General features: G+C 50.0%; 1 long non-coding RNA gene across 5 annotated transcripts in view; it reads left to right on the top strand.

Moving 5' to 3' along the window:
- LOC131765599 (uncharacterized) overlaps window positions 1–13,305 on the top strand; it is a 207,776-nt gene that overhangs the window by 173,267 nt on the left and 21,204 nt on the right. Inside the window, exons 6-9 of one of the 5 annotated variants that reach the window (XR_010835559.1) lie at window positions 10,052–10,156; window positions 10,685–10,938; window positions 11,191–11,308; window positions 11,714–12,612. This is a non-coding gene — a long non-coding RNA (uncharacterized lncRNA). Of the gene's footprint in view, window positions 1–10,051; window positions 10,157–10,471; window positions 10,939–11,190; window positions 11,309–11,713; window positions 12,613–13,305 lie in introns of those variants that run through there. The other 4 variants (XR_010835558.1, XR_010835561.1, XR_010835560.1 and 1 more) reach the window with 4 other exon arrangements.

Genomic DNA, 13,305 nt, shown 5'->3' with positions numbered 1-13,305 from the left:
AGTAAGTTTTGAAATAGGGTAGTGTGAGTCTTCCAACTTTGTTCTTCTTTTTCAAGACTGTCTTGGCTATGCTGGGCCCCTTGCAATTTTATATGAATCTTAAGATACATTTTCAATTTCTGCAAAAAATGCAACTGGAATTTTAATAGGGATTTCATTGAGTCTGTAGGTCATTTGGGGGAATATTACCATCTTAACAATATTGTGTTCTAATCCATGGACACAGGATGACTTTCCATTTATTTAGTTTCTCTTCAATTTATTTTAATGATGTTTTATAGTTTTCAATGTACAAGCCTTGTTCGATTTATTCCTATTTAATTCTTTTCTATATGATGGTAAATTGAATTATTTTTGTATTTGACTTTTTAATGTTATGCTAAGTTTTTGAGGGAAAGTCATTGGCAAAATCTACAAGGCTGGCCAGTACAACTCTAGAATTGCTCAACTCCTAAAGCAAGCTGTGAGCTCCCAAACCTGCACCAGCAGGAAACAGGCTGTGAACACTGCACCCTCACCACCCAGAAGGGTATATTCTCCAATGCCCTTTTCAGATGTGGCCCTGGAGGACAACAGGTAGACAAAGGAGTACTGCCCAGAAGGCAGAGCCAAGAGCCACAGAGAATGTGTTCAGGTATTCAATACCAAAGAACATTCTCCTCTCTGAGATAGGGAACCTTTGGAATTCCTGCCCAGTGGGATCTGTTAATTGCTATGTTCCTGCTATGTGTTTTCTATTTTTCCCTCTCCAAATGGCAGATTAATTGTGGTTATCCTGTTCTACCTTGTATAGTATATGTGTATGTGTTGCTGTTTGGTAAAGGGGAGCAAATAGATAACTTGGTTTTTAGTTTGTATTTCACCAGACCAACATCTGAACTTCATATAAAGATCTGACAATTGTCAGGAAGGCCTGGGCTCTGAGCTGGTTGCAGTAATGGATGAAACCTTGTGGGTTTGGGCTTGGGAAGGGGATTAGCATGTTGCATGTGTGAGAAGAGAGCGTGCATTTATTTGGTCAGTCAAAGGTGCAGAGGGTGGTAGAGATTTCCAGCTTTCCCTCAATAGCCATTCTCCTCTTCTTCAATAGTGATGGAATCTTTAAGTGGACACATTTCTGCCCAACGAAAGACCATATTTCTTAAGTTCCTTTGCAACTAGGTGTGTTTTTTGACCAAGTCTGAGGGCAATACCTTGTGATCAGACATGTATGCAATTCCCAGGCCGTGTCCTTCAAAGGAAGTAGCCTTATCTCCTCCTTCCTCTTTTCCCCTTTCCTTCTGGCTCGGAGGTTGAAGTGCTGGCAAGGGCTGGGGCATCCATCTTGGAGAGAAGCTGCAAGTTAAGGATGGCAGAGCAACAGATAGAAGAAGTTACCATATCACCCCTACACTGCCTTCCTAGGCTTTTCATGTGAGAGTCAACTTCTACCTTTGATACAGTCTTTGGGGATTTCTCTGTTACAGCAGCCTAACATTATCCTAACTAATACAGAAAGTTTATCTGTTTTTTCCTTTTTTTTTCCGGCCGCGCCGCATGACTTGCAGGATCTCAATTCCCTGACCAGGGTTTGAACCCGGGCCACGGCAGTGAAAGAGCCGGATCCTAACCACTGGACCATCAGGGAATTCCCAGTTTATTTGTTTTTAAGATGGGAGAGACTAGAGCGTGTTGTGTGCTCGTGGAAATAAACCATTAAGGAGGGAGAGATTGATGAGGAAAGAGAGTGGGGAGATAGCCGAAGGGAAAAAGCCCTTGAGAGATGAGAAGGAATATGGGATTCAGGGAACAAGAGATGGAATTTTTCTTTCACTGAAGAAACTGGGATGCTTCTTCCATTGTAATGAGGCAGACATGGGGATATCTGTGAATTTAGCGGTGGGAAGATGAGGGAGGTTCAATAAAATTGCAAGAGAGTAATGCCGTGATAACCCATGGAGTCTTGATTTCATTGGACTCCTCCACACATCCTTTGTGCCCTGACGCACTCATCGTTGATCCACTCGTGCTATATTTTTAATTAGTTATTTGTAATGATTAAATAGGCTCCTGCAAAACCACCACCCAAACCAAAGCCTTGACAATGACCCACATCTTTCCATATGATTCATCCTCGCCATCCCAACCCCCTAAGTCCCCCGACCCACAGTAACTATCATCCTGAAGTCTACCACATTCCTTTGATATCCTTTTTATATAGTTTTATTGCATCTACATGTATTTCCAAAAATTATATATTTTATATTAATTGTTTTTAACCTCATTAAAAGGGTATCGTTCTCCATGCAATCTTTGGGGACTTACATTTTTTACCTAATTGTATGTGGCTAATGCAATCTTTGGGGACTTACATTTTTTACCTAATTGTATGTGGCTAATGCAATCTTTGGGGACTTACATTTTTTTACCTAATTGTATGTGGCTAAGATTTATTCACATTGTTTTACTTTGCTGTGGCTCATTTATTTAACCTGCCTTGTGATAGTCCATTATGTGCATATCCCACAGTTTATACATCCACAAATCATGGACTCTAAGCTGGGAGAGGAGAGAAGTGAAGGCAGGAGGGGGCTGATGGACAGAGAGAAAGTGAAGGAATCAGTGGACTGGAGAGTTCTATGAGGCCAGAGAGCTGTGGCAGGGCCACCTGGGCCAGGGAGCGGAAAGGCTTGGAGGCAATGGATGGATGGATGGATAGTGGCAGATGAGAAGTTCTGATTTCAGAAGTAAGGCTTTGGGTGGCCATAAGGTCTTCAGGGCTAAATGTAGCAATGGATAGCTAAGGCGGGAATTATTGGAGATGTAGGTGATGGAAGCAAGGGACAAGCTCCACCTTTTAACCCTGAGGTGCAGAGAAGGTGAGAGTAAACATCCTCCACCTAAGAGGGCTGCTGGGAGGTGGTAGCTCAGGGCCAGGAGGAGGAGGACGCATTCCAAGAAGAGGCTGAAGATCTAGGAGAGAGCGCTGCCTGTGGTGCCAGGAGCTCCAGGGCGCATCGTGTGAGAGCAGAGGGGGGGCAGATCGCAGGGGAGGGCACGCAGGCACATCAGGGCTCAGCCGAGGCGGGCGAGGAAGCCGTGCTGTGGTGGGAGGGGAGGCCAGCCTTGGCTCTCTCTCACCAGCTAGGAGCGCTGCGTGCTGTGGCACGTGCGTGGAAGGGTCATCACTCAGCATCTTGCTTCCATGCCATTGTGTCATCAGCCCTGTTTATCTCTCAGCGTTGGTGTACCTCATGGGAAGGGGAGCCAGGAAGTCAGTACTCTTCCCTCAGATCGAGTGCTGGGGTCAGGGGAAACCAGTGCAGAGAACTGCCTTGGTTAGAGAGGTGGGGCTGGAGGTCTTGCCTCCATCTCTAAGGAGATCCAGGGATTCAGCCTGGACACCGGATGTCACCTTCCTGTCGGTTCAGGTTGGCTCTGGGCTGGTCCAACTTGCCCTATGAGAAGTCTTCAGGCCCCAGTCTGAGGGTAGAGACACCATCTTGGCTCTTAGGGAGGCCCCTCTGTGGGTGGATGTTCAGAGGGAAAGAAGAAGAGGTGAAGCCAGCCACTTGGGAGCCAAGGACGGCTCTAAGAAAGACGCGGGCCTGCCCACCATTGTTCTTCAACACAATCAGTACAGAAAGAAAGGAAGAGCCCAGCCCAGCCCAGCCTGTGTTTCTGTGGTCTGAGGCAAGTTTTCCTTCTGGATTTCCCACCTAGGATTAACTCAATTATCCTTCTTAAACCATGAAAGCTTGGAATGAGGGTCTGGGATCGTTAGACTCAAAGTCCCTGGATTATTTTCTGTGCCTCATCTCCTACACTGACCTCAGATATGACCTAGCCACTGCCTCTCCCCCATCCCAGAAACCCAGCCCCTACCCCGCTGTTGCTCTCTCTTCCCTCCCTCAGGACCATGGGCCTCAGAGATCTGAGTAGAAGCCCGAGGTCAGAACACTCCCAGGTGGCAGCAGAAGAGGAAGGGATCAGCAGTTTCTCCCGAGTCCTCCACTGCTTAGCTCTGGGTAACTCTGTGCCCCAAGTTTCCTGCCTCAGAGGCAGATGGGCCATCTGTGTGCTGCCCTTACCCTAAAGAGAGGGGCACAGCTAGTATCCCGGGGGCAGGGCCTGGGCTTTATACTTCTCCACGGCTCCAGCGCTCAGAAGTCCCGGTCTGATGAGGGAGCATGGCCTCCACTCTATAGGAGCCCTGGGCTGACACAGAGTCTGGTCTAACCCACATACAAAACACTTTGGAACATGCCCAGTGAGATGGAGTCAGGGTGTCGGGAGAAATGAAAATAACTTCTCATCTGCCTCTGAGATGTGTCTGGTCACACTCCCAGCAAACGGTAGTTTGGTTACTAGGGGGACTTTTCTAGATTTGGATGGAGGTATATATACATGGTCAGAGAACAAATTCTGTCCTGAATACAAGAGATGACATTTTCAGCCCACAGCAGTGGGTACCAAAAGGAGGTCCCAAGGTGTATTACTTAAGATATAGACTTGGCTGATGTAACAGAGACCCAAAATAAGAGGGGCTTAAACAAAAGAGATGTCTGTGTAACAGTCCAGGCATAAACAGTTTGGGGCCACAGTGGTATCAGGGACTCAGACTTCTTCTAACTGACTTGTTACTCTGCCGTCTCTGTGGTCTTGTTCTCACCCATAGGATCCAAAGTGGCTCACCATCACTTAGGCTTCCAGACCACAGAAAGTGGGGGAAAGAGGGCCAGGAGTATGCTTCCCATCTGGAAGTTTCACACCTGGCTTTGCTCACATCCCATTGTCCAGAACTCTTAGCAGCCTGATCATCCATAGCTGCAAGGGAACCTGGGAAATGTAGTTTTTATTCCAGACAGCCATGTATCCCAGTAAGCACCTTTTGTTCTGTTAGAGAAAAGGGGAAATTGTTATTAGGGGAACAACTAGCAGTTCTGCCTCAAGAGACCCCAAGTACACAGCAAGGATTGTATGTGTCTGTTCAGTACCTGTGTATGTATTGTATGTGTCTGTTCAGTACCTCATTCCCACAGGGTTGGGCAAGTGACTCAGTCTGGGAGAACCACAGTAATGCGTCCCTCTGGCCACAGCAATTGGTCCAGAACTGAGCACATGACTCAAGGCGAGCCAATCAGAGTTCTTCCTCAGGACTTTTCCCTAACCAAGTAGCAAATGGTATAATTTCCTTTCTGGTCATAAACCCTGAACTGACCATGGTCGTTTTCCCTGCCAAGGCAGGGTAAAGCCTGTCTGCAGAAGATAGGATGACACCAGGCTTTGAGAGATGCAGAGAGAAGGGAGTCCCAGCAGGGTGAGCTCCATTCTTGCCCTGATTGAACCAGTTAGTCAATGCCCCCTTTTCACCAAGTTGATTCAAGCTGAGTTTTGGCCATTTGCAACCCAGAGTTCTGACTTACACAGTACTGAAAGTGATGTTTTCTCTGGGGTACTTGGGGGTGGGAGGGAGGGGACACAGATGAGATTGAAATCCTGGATGAAAATAAAGTGGGCTCCAGCCAAGGTGCGCCTTTCTCCTGCACATTTGCCCTGAGGCGTCCTAAAGCTCACACAGCATCTCACTGTAGAGAACGTTCAGTTTCTTTGCATTTTTCCAGTCAGTCCTGTTTCCTGCAAGGCAGCTCTCCTCACAGGCCTCTTGTAGCCGGCCCAGCTGTGAGGAGGGGGCCTGAGGAGGAGCCACCCTCACAAAGGGCTCATTCTCAGCTTTTCTGGGGCTGTTATCAGCCAAACCTAAACTCTGAATCACCTGCATCCGTGGGCAGCCCTGTAGAGTGGGTGGCTTGCTTCCCCCCTGGGCTTCCCTGTGTCAGGACCTGTGAGTGGAGGCGGACTTTCAAGAAACGTTCATGGTCTTCTGCCCCCTCACGCTCTCAAGGTTCTGTCCAAGACCTTCCTGAGCCCCATCTTCCTCGTCTCTTCACTCACCCCCGTCCTGGGCCCCCATCTCTCTGGGCACCATCCATCCCCATGCCACCTAGTATACCAGCATAAAGCCCTCAGGGGAGATGGGATGGGAGCTGGAGAAGGAAGGGAATGTGCATGAGCATTCTTTCTCCAACTCAGTCAGAAGGAGGATGGAATCTGAGAATGTCCTGTACTTCCAAAACTGTGACTCCCCCAGTCCCCTGGGACCTCCCGAGTCCCCTCTACCTGCCATGACTGCAACCAAGCTGTCCTGGGCCTGTGGTGTCACCTGGTGGCCAGCCTTGCGACAGTCCAGCTTCCACCTCCTTTTGTCTCTTTTGAGATTGGAAGGACGGGGTCACATATGCACCATAATTTCCCTTTTCTTTCTGTTTTTGTTCTTTGTTTTGTACCACAATCAGTTCGGTTCAGCTCACTCTTCCTCAGGCCTTTTTTTAGCTTGTGGGATCTTAGTTCCAAGACCAGGGATTGAACCCAGGCCCTCAGCAGTGAGAGCATGGAATCCTAACCACTGGACTGCCAGGGAATTCCCCTCAGGGTATCTTTAAAACCCAAATTACACACCCTTGAATCCACTTCCTTCGTCTCCTTTCTAACAACCTGACCCCAGTTACCTCATGAGTTCCTTTCCCCAGATTATTCTTTGGACCCAAACAATCCTGGCTGACTGCATGTCAGGATAGAGCCAGGACTGCCCCGTGTCAAAAAAAAAAAAAAAAAGGCAGACTGAACGCCAGAAAGATTCATCAGAATGTTGAAGAACAAAAGCTTTCAGCCTCTAAAGCCTTTGAAAACACCTCAAAGTTTCCTTCAGAATGTCCCACCCATCGCCTCATACTCCTGTTAAGAAAGCTGCTTTCCCTCAAGCACCAGCTTTCAAGAAAAAATAAACAATTTTCTACACCCACACTGTTATTTTCCATTTCTACCTATAGATCTTGAAACAGTAGGGTTTTTCTTTTTTCCCCTGTGTGGGTGTGTGGCAGCCCAGCTTTGTGATGCGTTAAATGAGCATTTATGGCTCAACCTGGAAAACTGAGCCCCATTCATAACGCTGAGTCCTCGATTTTCTCTTGGCTCATCGTCTGGAACCCCAGTCCACTTCCCAGAAACCAAGTTTTGAAATGTTACTCACTGGCCAGCAGGGACTGCCTGATGGTAGACATTTAAGATAAGGAGATACTTTCCTCCGGGGCAAGATAGCAGCTGCCTTTTGTTGTTTTAAACAGGATAATGTATAAGAGCTATCTGACTTCCCAAATCTCGATGCCTGCTAGAAGCCTTGAGGCTTGCAGGACAGGCTGGGCCAGTGGGCTAAGGTTGGGGGGAAAGGGTGTGGTGAAGAACTAAGTGATGCTATAGACCCAAAGACCAGGCAGAGAGATTCGAGAAGGGCTAGGCTGAGTGGAGGGGGCTGCAGAGAAGTCTTCGGGCCAAGCACTGGAGAGACAGACCCGACTAACATTTATTAAGCACCTTCCACGTGTCAGGAAGGGCCCAATGGGGAAGCATGTGGGTTCCCCAAGCAGGCTAATCATTTTATGTCCCATCAAACTGGTATTCTTTTACTATCAGCTCAACTTTAATATAGTGGAACTGATCTCTGCTTGGCGAAAGGGGGGAGTGGGCAGAGGAGGGGACCCCTGCTGCAACTCCTCTAAGCAGTTCAGCTCTGATGCTGAACTTGCATGCTGCAATTAGACACATAAAAACTCTCTAGAGACCTTGCCCCACCCTCCTTACGGAACAGTTTAGAGACTAACTATCGTTATTCTGGCCTCTTCTTTTGGGGTTCCCCGCACCACCCCACTGCAAGAGGCTTATTAAAGCAGAATGTGCAACTGACCCTTAAAAGAGTTCCAGACGTGGTTTTTTCATCTCCTTATATGTCCAGTGATGACTGAGTACCTCATAAAGACGGCACCCTAGCCAGCTGCCTGGCTGGCTCACCCCTTACACCAGCTCTGGTCCTGGGCACTGAGAATGTTCCCACCCTGCCACTTAAGTAACATGATCTCCATTCTACCTGGTGAAGCTGAGGCTGAGGGCAGTTAGGTTAGCGGCCCAAGAGGCCCCTAGCTGGTGAGTAAATCCCACCTCTGGGCTGAGATCTGAATTCAGGTTCATCCATCTTATTCCAAAGCCCAGATCTTCTTCACTTCCTTCCTCTTCCGCAGGAGAAAATGGAAAGAAAAAGCTGTTGAGAGCAAGAGGGTGGTTTCTGTGAAGAAGTACAGGAGGTGGAGGTTTGAACAGATAGCTGTAACAAGCAGAGTCAGAGACCCTTGGGGGGCAAGGGGGCTGGGTGCCCAGCAGTGCCACTGCAAGATGGCCCAGGTGGGGTGAGGGCAGTAGGGTGGAGTTAGCTTGGGCTCCTGGAGTGTGGGAGGGTAAAGCCGCCTTGTCCTGGAGAGAGGGGTGTGTGATGCTGCCAGGCTAGGGCCCCTTCCTCTGCACGCAGCCATACCAGCAGTGCCCACTGAAAGGGCGCGGTGGGTCTGGAGTCTGGCAAAAAGAGTCTGGGGTCCAAGAGGAATCTTTGCGAGGGAAATCTCTCCTTCAGCCCTAGATTGGAGGCTGCAGAAAGTCATTTGGACCACGTTGGGGCAGGATGCTGAGGGCCCAGGGGCTGGCTCTGGTTGGTTCCCTTTCTCTCCTCATACCCCTTCCCTCCAAAGCCCCAGGCCAGGCCAGCTCAGCTCCAGGGCCTAGGAGGGCCTGACAGCCTGTTCCTGGCCTCCCCAGCAGAGGGCTCCAGAGCAGAGCTCAGGAGGGTGGATTGGGGAGGGAATCTCCACCTCCCTCCCTGCAGGGAGGTGTGGGAAGCACTGGACAGTCCTCTCTGCTCACAGATTTCCAGGTGTCCATCTGCACAGGTTCTCTTTACTCGTGCATGGGTGTGTCTGTATGTGTGTGCACCCCTGTGGGTGTGTGCAAGTGTGTACGGTATCTGTGTATGTGGGCATGTCGATGCCTGCCCTGCTGAGGCACAACTGCCTGTTTTTAAGTGTGTTGGGTGGTGTCTGTGCACATGTGTTTGCCCATTTTCTCTTTGCACACGCCAGCACCGCTTGTGTCCCTGTGTATGTTTGTGTGCATGCGGGTGCCTGTGTGACTCGTGCATAGGTGTCTATGCTTGGCCTCGTGGGGAGAGCGGAGAGAAATAAGTGACAGGGCGTGCTGTGGAATCTCAACATTCTCGGGGGCAGGGATGCAGGGCCCTCTGTCCCTCTGTACTGTCCCACGTCCACACACACTGACCCTCCCGGGCCACCTCCTGCCCTGGCTCAACACAGCCCCTGGGTTTGTTAGAACCCTGTTTACAGCAGGTGTAGCTGACATCTAGTTCCCAGGAAGCAAGTACTTCCAGAGGGGTGTGTGTGTGTGTGTGTGTGTGTGTGTGCGCGCGCGCGCGTGTGTGTGTGTGTGTGTGTGTGTGTGTGTGTGTGTGTTCTGGTTCCCTCTTTCGCAGCTTGAAAATGTTCTCCTTGTTGGCAGTGGGGAGCAGAGCCCCAGAGAATGGGGGGAAGGTAGAGGTCTGGAGGAAACAGCAGGCGCGTGGCTGTCTCATCCACGGGGTGAAGGGAGGCAGTGACTGAGGGGGAAGGTCTTGGCCCAGGAGTCTGGGGTCCTGGATAGGGCCCAGCTCTGCCACCAGCTGGAGGCCCTGGCTGGCGAGAAGCAGCCCCTCCCGGCCCCCTTGTGGTGCTCAGCCAGGGCCATTGGGGGAGGACAAGAGGGATACTCCCCTCACCCTGTGTCATGTTGAAAAGACACTTGTCGAAGGGAACGGGGCAGAGCATGACAGCCACCGCACGATGGGAGGGTGTACTCGTTTCCTACCGCTGGTGTAACAGATCACCACGAACTTAGTGGTTTAAAAGACACACATTTATTTTACATTTTACTGGAGGTCAGAAGTCCAAAATCAGCCTCACCAGGTTAAAGTCAAAGTACTGGCAATGCTGTGTTCTTTCTGGAGGCTGTAGGGGAAACTCCATCTCCTTGCCTTTTCCAGATTCTAGAAGCTGCCTGCATTCCTTGCCCTGTGGCCCCTTCCTCCATCAGGCTGTCGCATCGCCTTTCCATTACTTTGACCTTCTTGCCTCTCTTTTAGGAGGAAGTCTTGTGATTACATTGGACCCTCCCAGATACTCCAGGACAATCTCCTCATCTCAAGATCCTTAACATGATCACATCAGCCAAGTCCTTTGCCTTTGAGGTAACATATTCATAGCTTCTGGGAATTAAGATGTGGCCATCTTGGGGGCTGGTGCATTATTCTATCTGCTAACTAGGGCAATCATAGATAAGCTGCCAAAAGGGGGTGACATTTTGTTTTCAATTAATTTTTATTGGAGTATAGTTGTTTTACAATGTTGTGTTAGTTTCCGCTGTTCAGCAAAGTGATTCGGCTATATGTATACATATTTCCCCTCTTTTTGGATTTCCTTCCCATTTAGGTGAAAAGGGGGGGGGGTGAAATTTCTTTTTATGGGGGGGTGACCTTCTTAATCCTCTCGCGGTTTTATCGAAGCATCGAGTGGGACCCTCACTTCTGCCGAGGAGCCATCCGGTCCTGACGTCTTGTCTGGGGGGCTGAGCCCCCAGGAACCAGGGTACGCTGGCTGGGTGAAGGGCCTTTCCATTCCTCCTGCCCTCTCAGCAGCCCCTGGCCAGCCACCAGCTATGACCTCAGTTCAGACTGGCCCCTTGGTTCCCTGAGCGCCGCCCCCCGCCCCCTCCACAGCCTGCTCCAGATCCAGTCTCTGGCCTCGTCCACGTCCCTAGAGCACTCCTCATGACTTGGTTCCTTCTCTGTCATGGCCCCCACTACCTGCCCCAGAGGCACTCTGGGCTCCAGCCTGCCGGCTCAGGCCCAGCCACCACCCAGCCCTCTCCACACGTGTGAAAACCGCAAGCATGGGCTCTCTCCAGCTCTCCTGAGAAAAGTCCAACTGCAAGACCCGGAGTTGGAGAAGGGGGACGCACACAATTGTACAGGCCAGTGCTGGGGGGGTCCAATGGGATGATGGGCCTCCAGATGCTTTATAAGGCCAAACTCCCCGGCACAGTCAGCACCACATCTGGAATTAAGCTGGAAATTCCAATTGCTCTCTGCTGCTAAAAAAAAATGTGTCAAATTTTCCCAGAGATTTTGTGGAAATGGGAAGCCCTGCGGGGATAGGGGTGGAACGCTCACTCCATGGGACCCCAGAGCTTTGGAGAAATCCAGATGTCACAATGTGTCCACAGTCCTTGGCTGATGGCTCCCCCAGCCTCCCTCAGCTGTGCTCCCTGCCCTGTGAAAATTAAAGACGCCTGGAGCAGGAGGGGTGTTTTGCTTCTCCCTAGGACCCCCAAGTCCATCCAGGTATGTGCGTGTGAAACTGACTTTTTTGATAGGGATTGAGTAATTTTTTCCTGGAGAGAAAAATGTTGACATGGCTTTGGTGGATTGTCTACCCAGAACTTCCCAATGCGTGAAGGTGTGCTCTTCCCTTCGCTCTAACACACAGGCACGTGCACACACCACCCACAGGCCCGTATCTCACCAACTGTGTTGTCTGGGCCCCTTCAGGGCCTCACCTGCACTTCTAGCCCAACCCCAAGCAGTGTGGGACAGGGATTCCATAGAGCCTGGGCCTGCGGGTCCAGAAGAGGCTCGACTACTTGCTAGTTCTCTACCGCTAGGCTAGTGGATGAGTTTCTTGTTGCTGCTGTAACAAATCACCACAAGCCGAGTGACTTAAAACAATGCAAATTTATTCTCTTACAGTTCTGGAAGTCAGAAGTCCAAAATCAGCCTCACTGGTGTTGATGCCACAGTTTGGTCCTGTGCTGCCCTACCTCCCAAGGTGGTGGTCAGGGTTCACATTATCCTTTCCATGGCAGAGATGCTAAGAGAAACATCTGGAACTGAGTTCCAGCTCTGCCTCTTCTGAGCCATGTGACCTTTTTGAGCTCCCACGTCCTCATCAGCAAAATGGAAGTAATCATTGGCCATACCTTTGTTTTGATGACTAAATAAGATAATGTCCTATTTAACTGAAGTTTGCAATTCTCTGGCACATAGATATGCCTCTGAACGGTGACTCTAAATATTTTCTCTCAACCGGGACCCCACCATTCCCTCTTCACACTCTCATTCTAGGGGCTCAAACTTCTGGAACCAGGAAAGCAGTCTGATAAAACTGAATCACACCGATTCCAACCTCAGCCCTCCTCCAAGAGATTCTCATTCATTAGGTCTGGGATGGGTTCCCAAACTCACTGTTTTTATTAATCTTTATTTTTTAATAAACATCCTGGGTGATCCTGATGTTTATCTAGGTTGGGGAGCTACTGGAATAAGTGACGATGGGGTTTTATTTTAATAAAGGCCAACTGGGCTTCCCTGGTGGCGCAGTGGTTGAGAATCTGCCTGCCAATGCAGGGGACACGGGTTCGAGCCGTGGTCTGGGAAGATCCCACGTGCCGTGGAGCAACTAGGCCCGTGAGCCACAGCTACTGAGCCTGCGCGTCTGGAGCCTGTGCTCCGCAACAAGAGAGGCCGCGATAGTGAGAGGCCCGCGCACCGCGATGAAGAGTGGCCCCCACTTGCCACAACTAGAGAAAGCCCTCGCACAGAAATGAAGACCCAACACAGCCAAAAATAAATAAATAAGTAATTTTTTTAAAAAAAAGTAACAAATGTTCAAGTACAATTGGTGTCTTTAAAAATAAATAAATAAATAAAGGCCAACTTGTGCCCTCAAAAAGGGGGGCTTAGCTGTGAGGTACCTTCCCACGGCCCCTGGAACCACAGCAAGGAGGCCCCTCTCATGCCCCACAGGGAGGGTGGCATTCCTCCAGAGCAGCTCTGTAGGAAGGGGTGGGGACCGCACCAGCTGTGTCCCCTCCTGCAGCTGTTTCAATGCCATGGCCCCGTGGAAACCACTGTGAAATTCATTCTCCGCGTCTTCCAAAGCTGGGCCAGGTGGCAACTGGCTGGAGTGGCTGATCCCACCTGACAAGAGGCTCTGGCCCAAGGAAATGTACCCACCCACCTCCACTCAGCACAGGGCTCCCCCAAATCCTACGCTCCTAGGCCATCAAGTGCATTTTGTCCCAAATCAATTCATGCCCTCTCACGGGAAAACTTTACTCAGGAAGCACCCAGCTCTTGCATTTCTGCAGGCTCACTCAGGACTGTTTGGCTCTGGAAATTGGTTGTGGCTAGATTCTACCTCAATCCAGGGACGACTGAGGCCTGGGACAGAGCTAGCTGCTCTGGGAAAATGCAAAGAAAGCTGCACATTCCCCTCATCCCTGAGAATGGCAGGGGGTGGGAGCTTTCCCTGCAGCAGGGAACTCAGACTTTTTATTAGC

The sequence above is a fragment of the Kogia breviceps genome, chromosome 11 (genome assembly GCF_026419965.1).
Source record: "Kogia breviceps isolate mKogBre1 chromosome 11, mKogBre1 haplotype 1, whole genome shotgun sequence".
NCBI classification, from domain to species: Eukaryota; Metazoa; Chordata; class Mammalia; order Artiodactyla; family Physeteridae; genus Kogia; species Kogia breviceps.
The sequence above is the reverse complement of the archived record's forward strand: the minus strand, read 5'-3'. Positions and strand labels throughout refer to the sequence as shown.